The 22,387-nt window shown below is 41.6% G+C and overlaps 12 non-coding genes across 12 annotated transcripts; 3 read left to right on the top strand and 9 right to left on the bottom strand.

The window, feature by feature from the left end:
* The first annotated feature begins 12,439 nt into the window (after positions 1–12,439).
* On the top strand, positions 12,440–12,521 carry trnas-uga (transfer RNA serine (anticodon UGA)). The gene has a single exon. It is a non-coding gene; the product is annotated as a tRNA-Ser (tRNA).
* A 164-nt stretch (positions 12,522–12,685) lies between these two features.
* trnai-aau (transfer RNA isoleucine (anticodon AAU)) lies at positions 12,686–12,759 on the bottom strand. Its single transcript has one exon. It is a non-coding gene; the product is annotated as a tRNA-Ile (tRNA).
* A 298-nt stretch (positions 12,760–13,057) lies between these two features.
* On the bottom strand, positions 13,058–13,139 carry trnal-cag (transfer RNA leucine (anticodon CAG)). Its single transcript has one exon. It is a non-coding gene; the product is annotated as a tRNA-Leu (tRNA).
* Positions 13,140–13,817: 678 nt separating this feature from the next.
* On the bottom strand, positions 13,818–14,033 carry LOC117965275 (small nucleolar RNA U3). The gene has a single exon (XR_004661403.2). It is a non-coding gene; the product is annotated as a small nucleolar RNA U3 (small nucleolar RNA).
* Positions 14,034–16,183: 2,150 nt separating this feature from the next.
* trnas-aga (transfer RNA serine (anticodon AGA)) lies at positions 16,184–16,265 on the top strand. Its single transcript has one exon. It is a non-coding gene; the product is annotated as a tRNA-Ser (tRNA).
* Positions 16,266–16,435: 170 nt separating this feature from the next.
* On the bottom strand, positions 16,436–16,509 carry trnai-aau (transfer RNA isoleucine (anticodon AAU)). Its single transcript has one exon. It is a non-coding gene; the product is annotated as a tRNA-Ile (tRNA).
* A 298-nt stretch (positions 16,510–16,807) lies between these two features.
* trnal-cag (transfer RNA leucine (anticodon CAG)) lies at positions 16,808–16,889 on the bottom strand. The gene has a single exon. It is a non-coding gene; the product is annotated as a tRNA-Leu (tRNA).
* Positions 16,890–17,567: 678 nt separating this feature from the next.
* Positions 17,568–17,783, bottom strand: LOC117970637 (small nucleolar RNA U3). The gene has a single exon (XR_009309879.1). It is a non-coding gene; the product is annotated as a small nucleolar RNA U3 (small nucleolar RNA).
* Positions 17,784–19,933: 2,150 nt separating this feature from the next.
* Positions 19,934–20,015, top strand: trnas-aga (transfer RNA serine (anticodon AGA)). The gene has a single exon. It is a non-coding gene; the product is annotated as a tRNA-Ser (tRNA).
* Positions 20,016–20,185: 170 nt separating this feature from the next.
* Positions 20,186–20,259, bottom strand: trnai-aau (transfer RNA isoleucine (anticodon AAU)). The gene has a single exon. It is a non-coding gene; the product is annotated as a tRNA-Ile (tRNA).
* A 298-nt stretch (positions 20,260–20,557) lies between these two features.
* trnal-cag (transfer RNA leucine (anticodon CAG)) lies at positions 20,558–20,639 on the bottom strand. The gene has a single exon. It is a non-coding gene; the product is annotated as a tRNA-Leu (tRNA).
* A 678-nt stretch (positions 20,640–21,317) lies between these two features.
* On the bottom strand, positions 21,318–21,533 carry LOC117395653 (small nucleolar RNA U3). Its single transcript, XR_004543586.3, has one exon. It is a non-coding gene; the product is annotated as a small nucleolar RNA U3 (small nucleolar RNA).
* Positions 21,534–22,387: the final 854 nt, after the last annotated feature.

The following is a 22,387-nucleotide window of genomic DNA, read 5'->3' as shown; positions in this document are numbered from 1 at the left end:
AATAATAATAATACACATTTCAAGAATCACAAATGTATACAAATTCTGCCACCCTTTTATACAGTTGGGTTTTTACTGGAACAATCTAGGAGGTAAAGTAGTTGCTTGCTAGCTGTCTGTCTGTCCATCCATCTAGTGCAGGAGTTGTTAACCCATGATCCTAAAGAGAGCCTCAATCCTGCAGCGGCTCCCCTATAACTTTCCTGCCGTATCGGAGCGCCTGTCAGTCTGCGAGTGAACGGCGGTGTGAGCCGTGTCTTAGAGCGCATAACCTTCAAAGTAAAAAAAAAAAGATCCGTATTAATTTGGAATAGCATTAAAAATTGACGCAGACGTCTTCTTTTCATCCTTTCTTCATTCATCCCTTCCTCTTTTCTTTTGATATTTAGCGGAGAAATTGAACTTTTTATAGACCTCCTCGGAGTCTCCTCCCCCCTCCCTCGCTTCTGAGCTCCGTCAGCGGGCACAGTGCCGGGTTTTGTCCCCCGCCTTTAGCGCACAATGCCCCGGCTTGGCCCGTGTGGGTTTCCCGTCGCAGCCCCCAAGTGCTTCGTAGGCAGTGGCCCTCTATAATAGGCGCAGTCGAGCCGAAAGAGAGCACCAGACTCCAGCGGAGAGATAGCAGCAGCAGCGCCGCACACGAATACACCCGGCACAGAGTAGAAATGGGGACTCGGTCGAATTTACGAAGCGGTTCCCGTACTCGAAATGTCAAAGGTAAGTAAAAATAAATACTGAATCTTATAGCAGTATGGATTTACATTGACAATGACGTGTTTGATTTATTTATTTATTGTCATTTATTTTAAGTCTTTGTTAAGTTTAACACGCAGTGAGGAGCAACTAATAACATAAATGAGCAGATAGACTTCGTTTGTTTATTTTTTTTCATCTCTTTTCAAATATTCATTTATGTACTTTGAAATGTTATATATTTGATCATTCACATATATATTCAACACAATCTATATTATATTATTAAATATACGGGGTTAGTCTATGTATGTATTTCTTTGTATCGCTTGTTTTGAGTTTGCGAACATGGTCCTTTTAGTATTCCTTATTTTTAGTCGTTTTCCGTTTGATAGAAATGTCAGACATGCTCAGTCAATATCAGGGTCTGCTGCTGTGTATTATAAAGAGATTTCCGACATGCTCAATCAATATCAGGGTCTGCTGCTGTGTATTATAAAGAGATTTCAGACATGCTCAATCAATATCAGTATCTGCTGCTGCGTATTATAAAGAGATTTCAGACATGCTCAATCAAGATCAGTATCTGCTGCTGTGTATTATAAAGAGATTTCAGACATGCTTAATCAATATCAGTATCTGCTGCTGTGTATTATAAATAGATTTCAGATGTCTCAATCAATATCTGGAGCAGCAGTGTGGAGTAGTGGTCAGGGGGGCTCTGTACTCTTGACCGGAGGCTCTTGTGTGGGTTCAGTCCCAGGTGGGGACACACACACTGCTGCTGTACCCTTGAACAAGCAGGTACTTTACGTAGATTGCTCCATTAAAAAACCCAACTGTATAAATGGGTAATTGTATGTAAATAATAATATCACAATTGTAAGTCACCCTGGATACGGGTGTCTGCTAAGAAATAAAATATCAGAGTCTGCTAAACAGTAGAATGTATGCTTTGCCATAGGAGTCTCATTGAAAATGCTGTGTCATAGGATTCTCATTGAAACTGCTGTGTGTTTCCCTGTGTGTATGTGTGTTCATGTCTCTCTGTGTGTCAGTGTGCGTATTTCTCTGTGCATGTGTCACTGTGTGCGTGTTTCAGAATGTGCACCTGTGTCTCTGCGTGTCTATGATGTAAACCAATCATTCTGGTTTTCAAACAGCTTGCAGGGCAATAGTGAATCACTCAAATTGTGAATGAATGTGTAAATAAATAAATTAAACAAACTAATGAGAGAGTGGGAGGGAGAGGGAGGGAGGAAAAGGAAGTGAGAGAAAGAACAGCAAGAGGGAAAGCGAGAACGAGTGACTCGTTTGGAAGTGTAAAGGGATGAACTAATGAATGAATCAACAAATTACTCCCTGGAATTCTGGAGACTGAAAGATAGATAGAAGTTTATAACCGTTTGTCTGAGGGATGCTGTGACAGGAAATGTGGAGTAGTGGTTAGGGCTCTGGACTCTTGACCGGAGGGTTGTGGGTTCAATCCCCAGTGGGGGACACTGCTGTTGTACCCTTGGGCAGATACTTTACCTAGATTGCTCCAGTAAAAACCCAACTGTATAAATGGGTAATTGTATGTAAAAATAATGTGATATCTGTATAATGTGAAATATCGTATAATGTGATATCTTGTAAGATTTGTAAGTCGCCCTGGATAAGGGCATCTGCCAAGAAATAAATAATAATAATAATAATAAAATGACTGAGGTTGAGACTCAGAGACAGTTTAAATGTTCAAAAATAAAGTTTTTAATAAACAAAAATACAAAATAAACCGGCACAAGGGCCAAACAAAAAGGTTTTAAACATAAAATAAACACAAAACAAAAAAAGCAAAACTTACAAAAATAAAGGTTTCCAGGCTGGGCTTTGCCTTCACTGGATTCAAAAACAAACAAACAGAAACCCAGCACACACAAAACACTCTTGTTTCTTCTCCTTCTAGAACACTCCCCCTAGCCAGGGCCTCTCCCCTAGCTTTTATCCCCTGTGGCTGGAGCCCAATTAATAAATAATTGCTGATTATTCAATTAGGGCTCCAGCCACATTCTCACATGTTTTCCTGGCACGGAGGAATTTAACCCCCTCCCTGCCAGTCCCAACCACGTTCTTAAAGACGGGGCAGTCCCCCGTCACAAATGCCTTTTCAAGCAGTCACCCCCTCAAATGTTAACATCAAAGCATATCAAAGTTTAATTTCTTTTTTTTTGGAATCGTCAATTATTTTTACCCCGTGATTTCTCCCCAATTTGGAATGCCCAATTGTTTTTAAGACAGCCCCTGTCTCACTGCTTCTACAACCCCCAATTTTGTTCATATATGTAGTCTTTTACAGAGTTTTTTAAACATACATATATAATTACAGGAAGGTAGGATGTTGGAGACAAATAGAAAATGTATGGGGGGGTCCATCTTTTAAGAGATACTATTTGACTGTCCCTTGAGTGCAGGTCTCTTAATACATGTTTGACTGTAACTTGAAATTGAGCTTGAAAATGATCTTCCTCTCTCTCCCCCACCTCTCTCTCTCTCCCTCTCATCAGGTCCTGTGGCTCTACTCCAACAACATCAGCTCCATCAAACCCGATTCCTTCAGCGACATGCGAGATCTGGAGGAGCTGGACCTGGGGGATAACCCCTCCCTGCGCACCCTCCATCCTGACTCCTTCCGGGGGCTGGACAAGCTGCAGAGCCTGCACATATACCGCTGCCAGCTGGGGACCCTGCCCGGAAACATCTTCAAAAAACTCTACAGCCTGCAGTTCCTTTACCTGCAGGACAACCTGCTGCAACACATCCAGGTGAGAGAGAGAGAGAGAGAGAGAGAGAGAGAGAGAGAGAGAGAGAGAGAGAGAGAGAGAGAGAGAGAGAGAGAGAGAGAGAGAGAGAGAGAGAGAGAGAGAGAGAGAGAGAGAGAGAGAGAGAGAGAGAGAGAGAGAGAGACCTCCTATCTAATACAGTGCGCCTCCAACCCTGCTCCTGGAGCCCCCCCCCCCCCCATCCTATCTAATACAGTGCATCTCCAACCCTGCTCCTGGAGCCCCCCCCCCCATCCCCCCCCATCCTATCTAATACAGTGTGTCTCCAACCCTGCTCCCGGAGAGCCCCCTCTATCCTATCTAATACAGTGTGTCTCAATCCTGCTCCTGGAGAGCCCCCTCTATCCTATCTAATAGAGTGTGTCTCAACCCTGCTCCTGGAGAGCCCCCTCTATCCTATCTAATACAGTGTGTCTCAATCCTGCTCCTGGAGAGCCCCCTCTATCCTATCTAATACAGTCTGTCTCAACCCTGCTCCTGGGGGGGAAGGGGTGACAGGAGGCAGATACATACAGGAGAGCTATAACACAAATAATTTTAATTATATAATTTAACATACAACTTTTTGGTAGTACTGAATTTTCATGTGCCAAATATCAATCTCTGTCCCTCCCCTTCCCCCTCCCTCTCTCTCCCCCTCTCAGGACAATCTCTTCTCAGACCTGGTGAATCTCACTCACCTCTTCCTCCACGGCAACCAAATCCGAGTCCTGTCTGAAAATGTCTTCAGAGGGCTGGTCAACCTGGACAGGCTCCTCCTCCACGAGAACCGAGTGCGACAGGTCAACCGCAAAGCCTTCAGGGACCTGGGTCACCTCACCACCCTCTTCCTCTTCAACAACGCCCTAACAGACCTCCCTGCTTCGGCCCTCTCCGATCTCTCATCCCTGCAGTTCCTCAGACTCAACGGAAACCCCTGGAGCTGCTCCTGCCAGGCCCGCCCTCTCTGGGAATGGTTCCGTCAGGTCCGGATCTCCAGCTCCGAGCTCCTCTGCGCCGGTCCCGAGGAGAGGAAAGGTCTAGATTTGAGGTTCTTGAGAGAAATCGATTTCGCTCCCTGCCCCATGATGCCTTACTATCCGAAAGCCCGCGTCACTTACACCTTCAGCACCAGAACGAGATGGTGGTTCCCCAAATCGGGCAAGGCAAGCGGGGGGAATTCGGACAAATCTAAAGGCTTGGATGGAAAGAAAGGACAACAGCAAGACAACAGTTACATCAGTCCAGATAAAAGTCAAACCAAAAGTTACGAAGCTGAGTCCACATTGACGAAAGTTAAAGAGCAAGACTACTGGGAGAAATATGAAAACGAAGACTCCACTATTCGTTGTTACAAGTTGGATTGTTTGAAAGAAGCAAACGGGAAGTCCAGAGGCGTTTGTCCAGACGCGTCCCTCTTTCTCCTCTCTCTCTCCCTCACTCTCACCCTCTCCCTCTCTCTCACCCTTCACTTTCTTTTTCCTGAAACCATGTGAAGAGCATTTGTGAATTTCCCCTTAAAGTCTATATTGAAAAGATATTACGATTCAATTACTGCTCTGCAGTGTTGAGTTTCCTATAGACCAGCTCTGCTCTGAAACTGCTGTGCGATAATGAGTCTTATTAAAACTGCTGTGCGATAATGAGTCTTATTAAAACTGCTGTGCGATAATGAGTCTTATTGAAACTGCTGTGCAATAGGGAGTCTCATTGAAACTGCTGTGTGATAGGGAGTCTTATTGAAACTGCTGTGCAATAGGGAGTCTCATTGAAACTGCTGTGTGATAGGGAGTCTCATTGAAACTGCTGTGTGATAGGGAGTCTTATTGAAACTGCTGTGCAATAGGGAGTCTTATTGAAACTGCTGTGCAATAGGGAGTCTTATTGAAACTGCTGTGCAATAGGGAGTCTTATTGAAACTGCTGTGTGATAGGGAGTCTTATTGAAACTGCTGTGCGATAGGGAGTCTTATTGAAACTGCTGTGCGATAGGGAGTCTTATTGAAACTGCTGTGCGATAGGGAGTCTCATTGAAACTGCTGTGCAATAGGGAGTCTCATTAAAACAGCTGTGCAAAAGGGAGTCTTATTAAAACTGCTCTGTAATAGGGAGTCTTACTGAAACTGCTGTGCGATAGGGAGTATCATTGAAACTGCTGTGCGATAGGGAGTATCATTGAAACTGCTGTGCGATAGGGAGTCTTATTGAAACTGCTGTGCGATAGGGAGTCTTATTGAAACTGCTGTGCAATAGGGAGTCTTATTGAAACTGCTGTGCGATAATGAGTCTTATTAAAACTGCTGTGTGATAACGAGTCTTATTGAAACTGCTGTGCAATAGGGAGTCTTATTGAAACTGCTGTGCGATAGGGAGTCTTATTGAAAATGCTGTGCGATAGGGAGTCTTATTGAAACTGCTGTGCGATAGGGAGTCTTATTGAAACTGCTGTGCGATAGGGAGTCTCATTGAAACTGCTGTGCAATAGGGAGTCTCATTAAAACAGCTGTGCAAAAGGGAGTCTCATTGAAACTGCTGTGAAATAGGATGAGTCTCATTGAAACTGCTGTGTGATAGGGAGTCTTATTGAAACTGCTGTGCAATAGGGAGTCTCATTGAAACTGCTGTGAAATAGGATGAGTCTCATTGAAACTGCTGTGTGACAGGGGGTCTTATTGAAACTGCTGTGCAATAGGGAGTCTTATTGAAACTGCTGTGAAATAGGGAGTCTCATTGAAACTGCTGTGTGATAGGGAGTCTTATTGAAACTGCTGTGTGATAGGGAGTCTTATTGAAAATGCTGTGTAATAGGGAGTCTCATTGAAACTGCTGTGCGATAGGGAGTCTCATTGAAAGTGTTTGAGAGAGACCCAGGGAAAGCACTGTTTTAAAAGGAACTAATCTAAAAAGTTATATAAAAAAATGAAATGTTGTCTTTCCTATAGACTCGCTCTGTACAGCTCTGCAGTGTTGATCTGTCTTTCCTTTTAACCTGCTCTGTACAGCTCTGCAGTGTTGAGTTTCCTATAGACCTGCTCTGTGCAGCTCTGCAGTGTTGAGTTTCCTATAGACCTGCTCTGTGCAGCTCTGCAGTGTTGAGTTTCCTATAGACCTGCTCTGTGCAGCTCTGCAGTGTTGAGTTTCCTATAGACCTGCTCTGTGCAGCTCTGCAGTGTTGAGTTTCCTATAGACCTGCACTGTGCAGCTCTGCAGTGTTGAGTTTCCTATAGACCTGCTCTGTGCAGCTCTGCAGTGTTGAGTTTCCTATAGACCTGCTCTGTGCAGCTCTGCAGTGTCGAGTTTCCTATAGACCTGCTCTGTGCAGCTCTGCAGTGTTGAGTTTCCTATAGACCTGCACTGTGCTGCTCTGCAGTGTTGAGTTTCCTATAGACCTGCTCTGTGCAGCTCTGCAGTGTTGAGTTTCCTATAGACCTACTCTGTGCAGCTCTGCAGTGTTGAGTTTCCTATAGACCTGCTCTGTGCAGCTCTGCAGTGTTGAGTTTCCTATAGACCTGCTCTGTGCAGCTCTGCCGTCTTGAGTTTCCTATAGACCTGCTCTGTGCAGCTCTGCAGTGTTGAGTTTCCTATAGAACTGCTCTGTGCAGCTATGCAGTGTTGAGTTTCCTACAGACCTGCTCTGTGCAGCTCTGTTCATAATGAATTACAAATTACACTTCTTTTAAAGTGTTTTGCCTTTTTTTTCCCAGTTTTATGTCTCTCTCTCTCTCTCTCTCTCTCTCTTTCTCTCTCTCTCTCTCTCTCTCTTTGATTTTCTTAATTGCTATGAAAATCACTACAAAATATTCTGCAACTGTTTTAAGATGTTTAAAGATTATATATATATATACAAAATGTGTTTCAGATGTTACAATTTGAAACTTTTTTCTTTTTACTTTGAAATTGCATGTATTTTATTTAATTTCAGTGCAAAATGACTATTTTTTTTTTTTTGAAGGGACTGATCCATTTAGGTGCAGTCAAAGAGAGGGGTGAGGGAGTTTGGACTAGTAATAATACTGTATTAATAATAATAATAATAATAATAATAATAATAATAATAATAATAATAATAATAATAATAATAATAATAATAATAATAATGATAATAATATGCACAATAGCCTTAGACCAATCACCCCCTATACTAACTATAATGGACTGTTCCGTGTTACTTTGTACTTTTTTTTTTTTTTTAAAGGTGTTGGATTGCCTGAATTTGTGTAATTTTAGGAATTTGTTTATAAAGTTGTGTATTGATTTTTTCATTTATGTATTTATTTGTTTATTTTGTTCATTCATTTTCATAAGTGTTAGATCTCAGGAATTTAAGATTTACAACATTTTTATGGATTTTAAAAACAGCACTGTACTGCACTGGGGATCTGAGAGCCAGCTAATTCAATACAGTCCAGTCTAATCTAACAGCACGGCACTGTACTGGGGATCTGAGAGCCAGCTAATTCAATACAGTCCAGTCTAATCTAACAGCACTGTACTGTACTGGGGATCTGAGAGCCAGCTAATTCAATACAGTCCAGTCTAATCTAACAGCACGGTACTGTACTGGGGATCTGAGAGCCAGCTAATTCAATACAGTCCAGTCTAATCTAACAGCACTGTACTGGGGATCTGAGAGCCAGCTAATTCAGTAAAGTCCAGTCTTATCTAACAGCACTGTACTGGAGATCTGAGAGCCCGTTTATTCAATACAGTCCAGTCTAATCTAACAGCACTGTACTGTACTCATGATCTGAGAGCCAGCTAATTCAATACAGTCCAGTCTAATCTAACAGCACGGTACTGTACTGGGAATCTGAGAGCCAGCTAATTCAATACAGTCCAGTCTAATCTAACAGCACTGTACTGTACTGGGGATCTGAGAGCCAGCTAATTCAATACAGTCCAGTCGAATCTAACAGCACGGTACTGTACTGGGGATCTGAGAGCCAGCTAATTCAATACAGTCCAGTCTAATCTAACAGCACTGTACTGTACTGGGGATCTGAGAGCCAGCTAATTCAATACAGTCCAGTCGAATCTAACAGCAATGTGCTGTACTGGGGATCTGAGAGCCAGCTAATTCAATACAGTCCAGTCTAATCTAACAGCAATGTACTGTACTGGGGATCTGAGAGCCAGCTAATTCAATACAGTCCAGTCTAATCTAACAGCACTGTACTGTACTGGGGATCTGAGAGCCAGCTAATTCAATACAGTCCAGTCTAATCTAACAGCACTGTACTGTACTGGAGATATGAGAGCCAGCTAATTCAATACAGTCCAGTCTAATCTAACAGCACTGTACTGTACTGGGGATCTGAGAGCCAGCTAATTCAATACAGTCCAGTCTAATCTAACAGCACTGTACTGTACTGGAGATATGAGAGCCAGCTAATTCAATACAGTCCAGTCTAATCTAACAGCACAGTACTGTACTGGGGATCTGGGAGACAGCTAATTCAATACAGTCCAGTCGAATCTAACAGCACTGTGCTGTACTGGGGATCTGAGAGCCAGCTAATTCAATACAGTCCAGTCTAATCTAACAGCACTGTACTGTACTGGGGATCTGAGAGCCAGCTAATTCAATACAGTTCAGTCTAATCTAACAGCACGGTACTGTACTGGGGAACTGAGAGCCAGCTAATTCAATACAGTCCAGTCTAATCTAACAGCACGGTACTGTACTGGGGATCTGAGAGCCAGCTAATTCAATACAGTCCAGTCTAATCTAACAGCACTGTACTGGGGATCTGAGAGCCAGCTAATTCAATACAGTCCAGTCTAATCTAACAGCACGGTACTGTACTGGGGAACTGAGTGCCAGCTAATTCAATACAGTCCAGTCTAATCTAACAGCACGGTACTGTACTGGGGATCTGAGAGCCAGCTAATTCAATACAGTCCAGTCTAATCTAACAGCACTGTACTGTACTGGGGATCTGAGAGCCAGCTAATTCAATACAGTCCAGTCTAATCTAACAGCACGGTACTGTACTGGGGAACTGAGAGCCAGCTAATTCAATACAGTCCAGTCTAATCTAACAGCACTGTACTGTACTGGGGATCTGAGAGCCAGCTAATTCAATACAGTCCAGTCGAATCTAACAGCACTGTGCTGTACTGGGGATCTGAGAGCCAGCTAATTCAATACAGTCCAGTCTAATCTAACAGCACTGTACTGGGGATCTGAGAGCCAGCTAATTCAGTACAGTCCAGTCTTATCTAACAGCACTGTACTGGAGATCTGAGAGCCAGTTTATTCAATACAGTCCAGTCTAATCTAACAGCACTGTACTGTACTCATGATCTGAGAGCCAGCTAATTCAATACAGTCCAGTCTAATCGAACAGCACGGTACTGTACTGGGAATCTGAGAGCCAGCTAATTCAATACAGTCCAGTCTAATCTAACAGCACTGTACTGGGGATCTGAGAGCCAGCTAATTCAATACAGTCCAGTCTAATCTAACAGCACAGTACTGTACTGGGGATCTGGGAGACAGCTAATTCAATACAGTCCAGTCTAATCTAACAGCACTGTACTGTACTGGGGATCTGAGAGCCAGCTAATTCAATACAGTCCAGTCTAATCTAACAGCACTGCACTGTACTGGGGATCTGAGAGCCAGCTAATTCAATACAGTCCAGTCTAATCTAACAGCACTGCACTGTACTGGGGATCTGAGAGCCAGCTAATTCAATACAGTCCAGTCTAATCTAACAGCACTGTACTGTACTGGGGATCTGAGAGCCAGCTAATTCAATACATTCCAGTCTAATCTAACAGCACTGTACTGTACTGGGGATCTGAGAGCCAGCTAATTCAATACAGTCCAGTCTAATCTAACAGCACTGTACTGGAGATATGAGAGCCAGCTAATGCAATACAGTCCAGTCTAATCTAACAGCACGGTACTGTACTGGAGATCTGAGTGCCAGCTAATTCAATACAGTTTAGTCTAATCTAACAGCACGGTACTGTACTGGTGATCTGAGAGCCAGCTAATTCAATACAGTCCAGTCTAATCTAACAGCACGGTACTGTACTGGGGATCTGAGAGCCAGCTAATTCAATACAGTCCAGGTTAATCTAACAGCACGGTACTGTACTGTACTGGACATTTTGGTAGGGGCTTTGTTCACATGCGACAATTGACAAGCTCTTACCAAGATGGCAGCCCAACAACAAACAGAAAACAAAACGAAAAAATATTTTAACTTTTGTCATTCTTTTAACAAAAAAAAAAAACATTCCGTGTTGTATTGTGTTGTATTTTTGTAAAAAAAACAAACATGTTGAATAAATGCTTTATTTAAAAAAAAAAAAAAAAAAAACTAAAAAAACATCTTTTGTGTTTCCTCTTTTCAAGCAAAATCCAATGGGACTTTATTTGATTTCATGCCAAACACACATACATCAAATATATTTCTGTCAATAAAAACATAATTCTTAAAAGTGATTAAATTAGTTTTATCTTTTCTTAATGAATGTCTTTTAAATTTGTAAAATTATAACCCATTAAAATAGAACAAATCGACAGAAATTAATGCATTTGTCGCTCGTTACCCTTTTTCATTTTTTATTATTATAAAGTCCAGCCACTGTAAAATATCAGAAATTATCGCGATCGCTAAAACCCAGCCCATCACAGATGCATCATGGGAACAAAGAACAGTCGTTTGAAATTGAATACGAATATATTCAATATTTGACCAAAAAAGAGGGGATATGGCAGGAAGACAAGTAAGAGAATAATCTTTTTTTATTGTATTTTCTTAATTAAACAGGAAATAGAAAACTTTTTTTTTTTTTCTCAGCGTCTTTTCTGTGTTTTCAACGTGCTGTGTTGTCAGGATACCGTACACACTTAACTCGCTCAGTCAAAAATAGATTTTTTGAAGCTTAACTATTTAATTTATTTTTTTGTAATATTTTAAAAAAATCTCCCAATTTGGAATATCCAATTGTTTTTTTTATGGCGCTGCTGCAGCTTCCCGTATCGACTCGGGAGAACGAAGACTCATCATGCGCATCCTCTGAAACAAACGCCGTCAGCCACCCTCCTCTTGTCACACTGCAACAGCAAAGACAACCGCACCTGGCTGTAGCGGTGTTGGAGGAAACGCAGTTCCGCCCACAACTCGCAGGAGACCGGTCGCCACAGGAGTTGCTGGAGCTTGTTGAGACAATGATTACCAAGCTGACCTAAGCCCTCCCAACCCGGGTGGCACTCTGCCAACTGTGCGCCGCCCCCTCGGCGTTCCTGTCGGCGATGGCATAGTCTGGATTGGAACCAGCGATCTCCAGGCTATAAGGCACACCCTGCAATTCAGATGAAGCGCCTCAGCTGGATGCGCCACGCTCCCCCCAACAATTCAGCAATTCAGTAGGCTACGTTTGACCCGTTCAGTTAATCAGTGCAGTGTTTTTCACTAGTTTTCTGTTAGGTTATCATCTGTTTTCTTTCTCAGTATTAGCCGTGATTTCCTGGAAAATGTGACAGTGGCGACCTGCAAGTTTGGTCCATCCATAATTAAATACTCTACTGCAGTTACTGCTTGCTCTTAAATATAACTCTATTTAATGTATTGCAGCTGCTCTTATTTAAACTGCCTTTACATTGATTTCCGCATTCCATTTTGCACTCGTTATTCGTCCGATTTGATCTCCATTCTGCTTCCAAGCTGATGGCTGGGAAGCCTATTGTTTCTGTTAGGATTAAATAGCTACGTATTTTGAAATAAAGATGTATTCATTATTATGAACGTTAACAGAAAGTATATTGTATTTACTTTTCCCACGTGTGCTTGCCTTGTACAAATCTGACAGAGTTTCAACAAAGGCATTTGACTTGGGTTCATTAGTTAGCCTATACTGCCATCTACAGCATTACTGCGGGAGCCGTTTACTTCTTTTGGATATTTTCACAACTAACCGGGCGAGCATGTAGTCGTGGCCGAGTGGTTAAGGCGATGGACTTGAAATCCATTGGGGTTTCCCCGCGCATTTTCGAATCCTGCCGACTACGTAAGCTTTGTTTTTAATTGATTGTATGTGTTCATTGTTAATACATGTTTAAAGCTCAGGAAGTCTGAAATATTACTGGTTGTACTTCATATCCCTTCAGTTCATTTTGTTAAAGATTGTTCATTTTGGCACCATTACAAATGCTGTGGTTTCTTTAAAAAGCCATGGCCCGTACGGGGATCAAACCCGCAACCTTGGCGTTATTAGCACCACGCTCTAACCAACTGAGCTAACCGGCCACACACTCAAAACTTGATACTAGAACCCGAGGAAAATAAGTCCTGCGGACATTATGATTGTTCTACCAAGATGTTCTCATGTTAAACTGAACAATAACACTTTCAAAGTATTGGAAAGGCATAATTAGAGGCCTCGTCATAATGAGGCAGTTTAACAGTGTGAAGGATGTGGTGAGGTGCAGGCTTGCGGTGACTTTCTCTCATTTAACGACCTTGTGATTTGAATACTAACAAGAAAAACAAATCAAATTACCAAGCATTCGATGGACGTTTTAAGAAATAAATAAACAAAAAGATTTGTCAGAACTGGGATTCGAACCCACGCCTCCAGAGAGACTGCGACCTGAACGCAGCGCCTTAGACCGCTCGGCCATCCTGACTTACACCGACGACTTTGCACAACACTGCAGTACACTGCTGAACCTCCAATGTCTGACGCTACAGTAAATCACCTGGTGTGTGCGTGAACTTATTCTTTTTCTGTTTATATTAAGGAGGGCGACCTGTTTCGTCGCATTCTATATGGGATCACAAGGACACTCCTCTTACAGACAGAAAATATACGGCAAACAGAGCGATTGCTTCACGGTTAGAAACAAATCAGAACAGTCTGTTAGCAAATTAACTTCATGAAAAAACCACACAGGACTTACATAAATGTTACAGATATGTTTCGTAGACACAAAAGTTGTAACATAATTGAGTACATTTGTAAACTATCCGCCAGTAACAGACATTATCTCACATTATCTCTAGTTTCAAACGCATTATCACAGGCGGCACAATTACGACATGGAAAAAATCCAGTATATTTGTCCAGTACACCGAGATCTCTCGAACGTTTCAATGAGTCAGCCCTTAATAAACACACTCCGTGTTCATTTCTGTGTATATGACATTGTCTATACACAATACCTGCCATGTAAGCCTATTGGTATCAAACCGATCACAATTAATGTGATCCGTGTTTTCAGTCAGATTGATAGTTTTAATCAATCGTCGAAAAAGCAGCAGTGCTTTGCAACTGTAGTTCGTCTTGCGTACCTTTAGGCAAGATACCCACTCAGAACGTGTCCGCTTCCTCCAGCCCCCTAAGGAACACTGGAGGGGTCATCAATAACATGGAGCATTTGGCCAAAAAACAACACTCACTGCCTCCTTCACGCTCAAAAGTGAACACTCTCACTCTTCCTCGTGGATAGCGAGTCCAAACACTTTAAAAACGCATTTCGCTAGCAAATCGCTATAGAAATGATCCCTGAAAGTATTGTTTTATGGGCAAGTGGCCGACCGTCTCCCTCCAACTCTGAGTGGCACCGGTAGCTGTGCCGCTGACAAATTAACAGGAGCTTTCATATAATGCAATTGCTGTTGCCCAGTGAGGTGTTACAACAACATTTCAAACTCATTCCAGACTGCAGGCGGTTAAAAGCTAAATTGGGTTCAAGTTTCTCGTATGATTTAAAATGTAGGAGCCAGTTGCCTCATTTGCATTATCTGCCTTCCTCCTTTGCACTGTGAAGTCTATCAAATTTGTGCTTAAAATCTGACTACGATTCCCAGTTGAATCGTGTATATTTGGTTTCCATTTTAGCTGTATGCATACACACTGCTCTGTCGAGCTCCCAGGGTGTTATCTAATAAAACACCATAATCGGTTAGCACGTTCGGCTGTTAATCGTAATTTTGGTGTTTCAAGCCCATGCAGAGATGATGCTTTTTGCATTTCTTTATCGCATTAGAAAATGGCACTGTAATACGTTTTATTTCCTCCAATTACACTAAAGAAAAAATGTGCTGTTTTTTTAATTCAAAAAATGAATTAAGAAAAAATAACCCTAGTCGTGCTGTTTACAAAAATCCGGTATCGAAGCAGGGACCGTTACAGTCTAACGCTCTCCCAACTGAGCTATTTCAGCTTGACGCGCGTTTCCTATCGAGACAGCATTCTTTTCGTCAATCGCCTTTTTGTCAAGCCAGTAAACCTGCATGTAATGAGAAACGTTCAACAGTTCGGAAACACCACAATAGAATCCAATGCCTTTGCAAATGTGTTTCCAAACTCTTAGTTTTTCTCCCAAAAGCGGTTTCTCAAAAAATGATTTTGCCTACTTTTTATTATTATTATTACTTTTTCCAGAGTAAGACCAAAAGGCAAACATCCAGGAAATAGTTAAACACTGCTACAGTGCTTGAACTGTCTCAACAAACGTTTAGCTCTAAAACGTGTACATTAAAAGTCTATTAACATCTTTAACACAATCATCTGTGTTCCAATAGCGGTTAATCCACATGGTGATCAATAAAGTGAATGCTGGCTTTGTTCACATATTAGCAAGACGTTTTCACGATTCACGCATATTCTGAACAAGCACACAGGAAAATAACTGCTTTATTGGCTCTGGTCTTGTATCGTCACCTTGATTACTGTCCGTAAGAAGTGGCATTAATCAGAAACCTAATTATGTAAGGTTCCCAATGCGCAAATACGCAGCATATTTAAACTTCTTCACAATCTTAAATCTTCCCACATGAATGTCAAATACGTACTGACAAGTACGGCCCTTTCCCAATGTAACACTCTGCTGTGTTTGAACACCAACGATGGCTTGGATATGACGTATTAAACCATGATACTATTGTTCCCACTTTCTTTATTACTACCAAATGTGCTTTTTGCGTCAGCCCTTGTGGCCTAATGGATAAGGCACTGGCTTTTTAAGACATGGATTGTGGTTTCGAGTCCCATCTGGGGTGTGATTTTGTTATAGGAGGCTGTGTGGTCCAGTGGTTAAAGATAAAGGGCTTGTAACAGGAGGTCCCCCGGTACAAATCCCACCTCAGCCACTGACTCATTGTGTGACCCTGAGCAAGTCACTTAACCTCCTTGTGCTCCGTTTTTCAGGTGAGATGTAAATGTAAGTGACTCTACAGCTGATGCATAGTTCACACACCCTAGTCTCTGTAAGTCGCCACGGATAAAGGCGTCTGCTAAATAAATAATAATAAAATGAACATAATTATGGTAAGTTTTATTGGCATGTGATATTTTGTAGATCTTGTTATCTGCTTAGTCCACTCACGCTAGCCAGAACGTGCTCGAGTGCTCTGGCAGCAGCCATGAAGCAAGTCAGTTTTTCAGTTGAAATAAATATCTACTTTGTTTTTGTGGATGGGGGTGTTTTGAAAAGATCAGTTAAATAGCTACGTATTTTGAAATAAAGATGTATTCATTATTATGAACGCTAACAGAAAGAATATTGTATTTACTTTTCCCACGTGTGCTTGCCTTGTACAAATCTGACAGAGTTTCAACAAAGGCATTTGACTTGGGTTCATTAGTTATCCTATACTGCCATCTACAGCATTACTGCGGGAGCCTTTTACATCTTTTGGATATTTTCACAACTAACCGGGCGAGCATGTAGTCATGGCCGAGTGGTTAAGGCGATGGACTAGAAATCTATTGGGGTTTCCCCGCGCAGGTTCGAATCCTGCCGGCTACGTAAGCTTTGTTTTTAATTGATTGTATGTGTTCATTGTTAATACATGTTTAAAGCTCAGGAAGTCTGAAATATTACTGGTTGTACTTCATATCGCTACGGTTCATTTTGTTAAAGAATGTTCATTTTGGCACCATTACAAATGCTGTGGTTTCTTTAAAGAAGAAAAGCCGTGGCCTGTACGGGGATCGAACCCGCGACCTTGGCATTATTAGCACCACGCTCTAACCAACTGAGCTAACCGGCCACACACTCAAAACTTGATACTAGAACCCGAGGAAAATAAGTCCTGCGGACATTATGATTGTTCTACCAAGATGTTCTCATGTTAAACTGAACAATAACACATTCAAAGTATTGGAAATGCATAATTAGAGGCCTCGTCATAATGAGGCAGTTTAACAGTGTGAAGGATGTGGTGAGGTGCAGGCTTGCGGTGACTTTCTCTCATTTAACGACCTTGTGATTTGAATACTAACAAGAAAAACAAATCAAATTACCAAGCATTCGGTGGACGTTTTAAGAAATAAATAAACAAACAGATTTGTCAGAAGTGGGATTCGAACCCACGCCTCCAGAGAGACTGCGACCTGAACGCAGCGCCTTAGACCGCTCGGCCATCCTGACTTACACCGACGACTTTGCACAACACTGCAGTACACTGCTGAACCTCCAATGTCTGACGCTACAGTAAATCACCTGGTGTGTGCGTGAACTTATTCTTTTTCTGTTTATATTAAGGAGGGCGACCTGTTTCGTCGCATTCTATATGGGATCACAAGGACACTCCTCTTACAGACAGAAAATATACGGCAAACAGAGCGATCGCTTCACGGTTAGAAACAAATCAGAACAGTCTGTTAGCAAATTAACTTCATGAAAAAACCACACAGGACTTACATAAATGTTACAGATATGTTTCGTAGACACAAAAGTTGTAACATAATTGAGTACATTTGTAAACTATCCGCCAGTAACAGACATTATCTCACATTATCTCTAGTTTCAAACGCATTATCACAGGCGGCACAATTACGACATGGAAAAAATCCAGTATATTTGTCCAGTACACCGAGATCTCTCGAACGTTTCAATGAGTCAGCCCTTAATAAACACACTCCGTGTTCATTTCTGTGTATATGACATTGTCTATACACAATACCTGCCATGTAAGCCTATTGGTATCAAACCGATCACAATTAATGTGATCCGTGTTTTCAGTCAGATTGATAGTTTTAATCAATCGTCGAAAAAGCAGCAGTGCTTTGCAACTGTAGTTCGTCTTGCGTACCTTTAGGCAAGATACCCACTCAGAACGTGTCCGCTTCCTCCAGCCCCCTAAGGAACACTGGAGGGGTCATCAATAACATGGAGCATTTGGCCAAAAAACAACACTCACTGCCTCCTTCACGCTCAAAAGTGAACACTCTCACTCTTCCTCGTGGATAGCGAGTCCAAACACTTTAAAAACGCATTTCGCTAGCAAATCGCTATAGAAATGATCACTGAAAGTATTGTTTTATGGGCAAGTGGCCGACCGTCTCCCTCCAACTCTGAGTGGCACCGGTAGCTGTGCCGCTGACAAATTAACAGGAGCTTTCATATAATGCAATTGCTGTTGCCCAGTGAGGTGTTACAACAACATTTCAAACTCATTCCAGACTGCAGGCGGTTAAAAGCTAAATTGGGTTCAAGTTTCTCGTATGATTTAAAATGTAGGAGCCAGTTGCCTCATTTGCATTATCTGCCTTCCTCCTTTGCACTGTGAAGTCTATCAAATTTGTGCTTAAAATCTGACTACGATTCCCAGTTGAATCGTGTATATTTGGTTTCCATTTTAGCTGTATGCATACACACTGCTCTGTCGAGCTCCCAGGGTGTTATCTAATAAAACACCATAATCGGTTAGCACGTTCGGCTGTTAATCGTAATTTTGGTGTTTCAAGCCCATGCAGAGATGATGCTTTTTGCATTTCTTTATCGCATTAGAAAATGGCACTGTAATACGTTTTATTTCCTCCAATTACACTAAAGAAAAAATGTGCTGTTTTTTTAATTCAAAAAATGAATTAAGAAAAAATAACCCTAGTCGTGCTGTTTACAAAAATCCGGTATCGAAGCAGGGACCGTTACAGTCTAACGCTCTCCCAACTGAGCTATTTCAGCTTGACGCGCGTTTCCTATCGAGACAGCATTCTTTTCGTCAATCGCCTTTTTGTCAAGCCAGTAAACCTGCATGTAATGAGAAACGTTCAACAGTTCGGAAACACCACAATAGAATCCAATGCCTTTGCAAATGTGTTTCCAAACTCTTAGTTTTTCTCCCAAAAGCGGTTTCTCAAAAAATGATTTTGCCTACTTTTTATTATTATTATTACTTTTTCCAGAGTAAGACCAAAAGGCAAACATCCAGGAAATAGTTAAACACTGCTACAGTGCTTGAACTGTCTCAACAAACGTTTAGCTCTAAAACGTGTACATTAAAAGTCTATTAACATCTTTAACACAATCATCTGTGTTCCAATAGCGGTTAATCCACATGGTGATCAATAAAGTGAATGCTGGCTTTGTTCACATATTAGCAAGACGTTTTCACGATTCACGCATATTCTGAACAAGCACACAGGAAAATAACTGCTTTATTGGCTCTGGTCTTGTATCGTCACCTTGATTACTGTCCGTAAGAAGTGGCATTAATCAGAAACCTAATTATGTAAGGTTCCCAATGCGCAAATACGCAGCATATTTAAACTTCTTCACAATCTTAAATCTTCCCACATGAATGTCAAATACGTACTGACAAGTACGGCCCTTTCCCAATGTAACACTCTGCTGTGTTTGAACACCAACGATGGCTTGGATATGACGTATTAAACCATGATACTATTGTTCCCACTTTCTTTATTACTACCAAATGTGCTTTTTGCGTCAGCCCTTGTGGCCTAATGGATAAGGCACTGGCTTTTTAAGACATGGATTGTGGTTTCGAGTCCCATCTGGGGTGTGATTTTGTTATAGGAGGCTGTGTGGTCCAGTGGTTAAAGATAAAGGGCTTGTAACAGGAGGTCCCCCGGTACAAATCCCACCTCAGCCACTGACTCATTGTGTGACCCTGAGCAAGTCACTTAACCTCCTTGTGCTCCGTTTTTCAGGTGAGATGTAAATGTAAGTGACTCTACAGCTGATGCATAGTTCACACACCCTAGTCTCTGTAAGTCGCCACGGATAAAGGCGTCTGCTAAATAAATAATAATAAAATGAACATAATTATGGTAAGTTTTATTGGCATGTGATATTTTGTAGATCTTGTTATCTGCTTAGTCCACTCACGCTAGCCAGAACGTGCTCGAGTGCTCTGGCAGCAGCCATGAAGCAAGTCAGTTTTTCAGTTGAAATAAATATCTACTTTGTTTTTGTGGATGGGGGTGTTTTGAAAAGATCAGTTAAATAGCTACGTATTTTGAAATAAAGATGTATTCATTATTATGAACGCTAACAGAAAGAATATTGTATTTACTTTTCCCACGTGTGCTTGCCTTGTACAAATCTGACAGAGTTTCAACAAAGGCATTTGACTTGGGTTCATTAGTTATCCTATACTGCCATCTACAGCATTACTGCGGGAGCCTTTTACATCTTTTGGATATTTTCACAACTAACCGGGCGAGCATGTAGTCATGGCCGAGTGGTTAAGGCGATGGACTAGAAATCTATTGGGGTTTCCCCGCGCAGGTTCGAATCCTGCCGGCTACGTAAGCTTTGTTTTTAATTGATTGTATGTGTTCATTGTTAATACATGTTTAAAGCTCAGGAAGTCTGAAATATTACTGGTTGTACTTCATATCGCTACGGTTCATTTTGTTAAAGAATGTTCATTTTGGCACCATTACAAATGCTGTGGTTTCTTTAAAGAAGAAAAGCCGTGGCCTGTACGGGGATCGAACCCGCGACCTTGGCATTATTAGCACCACGCTCTAACCAACTGAGCTAACCGGCCACACACTCAAAACTTGATACTAGAACCCGAGGAAAATAAGTCCTGCGGACATTATGATTGTTCTACCAAGATGTTCTCATGTTAAACTGAACAATAACACATTCAAAGTATTGGAAATGCATAATTAGAGGCCTCGTCATAATGAGGCAGTTTAACAGTGTGAAGGATGTGGTGAGGTGCAGGCTTGCGGTGACTTTCTCTCATTTAACGACCTTGTGATTTGAATACTAACAAGAAAAACAAATCAAATTACCAAGCATTCGATGGACGTTTTAAGAAATAAATAAACAAAAAGATTTGTCAGAAGTGGGATTCGAACCCACGCCTCCAGAGAGACTGCGACCTGAACGCAGCGCCTTAGACCGCTCGGCCATCCTGACTTACACCGACGACTTTGCACAACACTGCAGTACACTGCTGAACCTCCAATGTCTGACGCTACAGTAAATCACCTGGTGTGTGCGTGAACTTATTCTTTATCTGTTTATATTAAGGAGGGCGACCTGTTTCGTCGCATTCTATATGGGATCACAAGGACACTCCTCTTACAGACAGAAAATATACGGCAAACAGAGCGATCGCTTCACGGTTAGAAACAAATCAGAACAGTCTGTTAGCAAATTAACTTCATGAAAAAACCACACAGGACTTACATAAATGTTACAGATATGTTTCGTAGACACAAAAGTTGTAACATAATTGAGTACATTTGTAAACTATCCGCCAGTAACAGACATTATCTCACATTATCTCTAGTTTCAAACGCATTATCACAGGCGGCACAATTACGACATGGAAAAAATCCAGTATATTTGTCCAGTACACCGAGATCTCTCGAACGTTTCAATGAGTCAGCCCTTAATAAACACACTCCGTGTTCATTTCTGTGTATATGACATTGTCTATACACAATACCTGCCATGTAAGCCTATTGGTATCAAACCGATCACAATTAATGTGATCCGTGTTTTCAGTCAGATTGATAGTTTTAATCAATCGTCGAAAAAGCAGCAGTGCTTTGCAACTGTAGTTCGTCTTGCGTACCTTTAGGCAAGATACCCACTCAGAACGTGTCCGCTTCCTCCAGCCCCCTAAGGAACACTGGAGGGGTCATCAATAACAGGGAGCAGTTGGCCAAAAAACAACACTCACTGCCTCCTTCACGCTCAAAAGTGAACACTCTCACTCTTCCTCGTGGATAGCGAGTCCAAACACTTTAAAAACGCATTTCGCTAGCAAATCGCTATAGAAATGATCTCTGAAAGTATTGTTTTATGGGCAAGTGGCCGACCGTCTCCCTCCAACTCTGAGTGGCACCGGCAGCTGTGCCGCTGAGAAATTAACAGGGACTTTCATATAATGCAATTGCTGTTGCCCAGTGAGGTGTTACAACAACATTTCAAACTCATTCCAAACTGCAGGCGGTTAAAAGCTTAATTGGGTTCAAGTTTCTCGTATGATTTAAAAAGTAGGAGCCAGTTGCCTCATTTGCATTGTCTGCCTTCCTCCTTTGCACTGTGAAGTCTATCAAATTTGTGCTTAAAATCTGAATACGATTCCCATTTGAATCGTGTATATTTGGTTTCCATTTTAGCAATATGCATACACACTGTTCTGTTGAGCTCCCAGGGTGTTATCTAATAAAACACCATAATCGGTTAGCACGATCGGCTGTTAATCGAAATTTTGGTGTTTCAAGCCCACGCAGAGATGATGCTTTTTGCATTTCTTTATCGCATTAGAAAATGGCACTATAATACGTTTTTATTTCCTCCAATTACACTAAAGAAAAAATGTGCTGTTTTTTTAATTCAAAAAATTAATTAAGAACAAATAACCCTAGTCGTGCTGTATACAAAAACCCGGTATCGAAGCAGGGACCGTTACAGTCTAACGCTCTCCCAACTGAGCTATTTCAGCTTGACGCGATGTTGCTATCGAGACAGCATTCTTTTTGTCAATCGCCTTTTTGTCAAGCCAGTAAACCTGCATGTAATGAGAAACGTTCAACAGTTCGGAAACACCACAATAGAATCCAATGCCTTTGCAAATGTGTTTCCAAACTCTTAGTTTTTCTCCCAAATGCGGTTTCTCAAAAAATGGTTTTGCCTACTTTTTATTATTATTA

The sequence above is a fragment of the Acipenser ruthenus genome, chromosome 32 (assembly GCF_902713425.1).
Source record: "Acipenser ruthenus chromosome 32, fAciRut3.2 maternal haplotype, whole genome shotgun sequence".
NCBI classification, from domain to species: Eukaryota; Metazoa; Chordata; class Actinopteri; order Acipenseriformes; family Acipenseridae; genus Acipenser; species Acipenser ruthenus.
The sequence above is the reverse complement of the archived record's forward strand: the minus strand, read 5'-3'. Positions and strand labels throughout refer to the sequence as shown.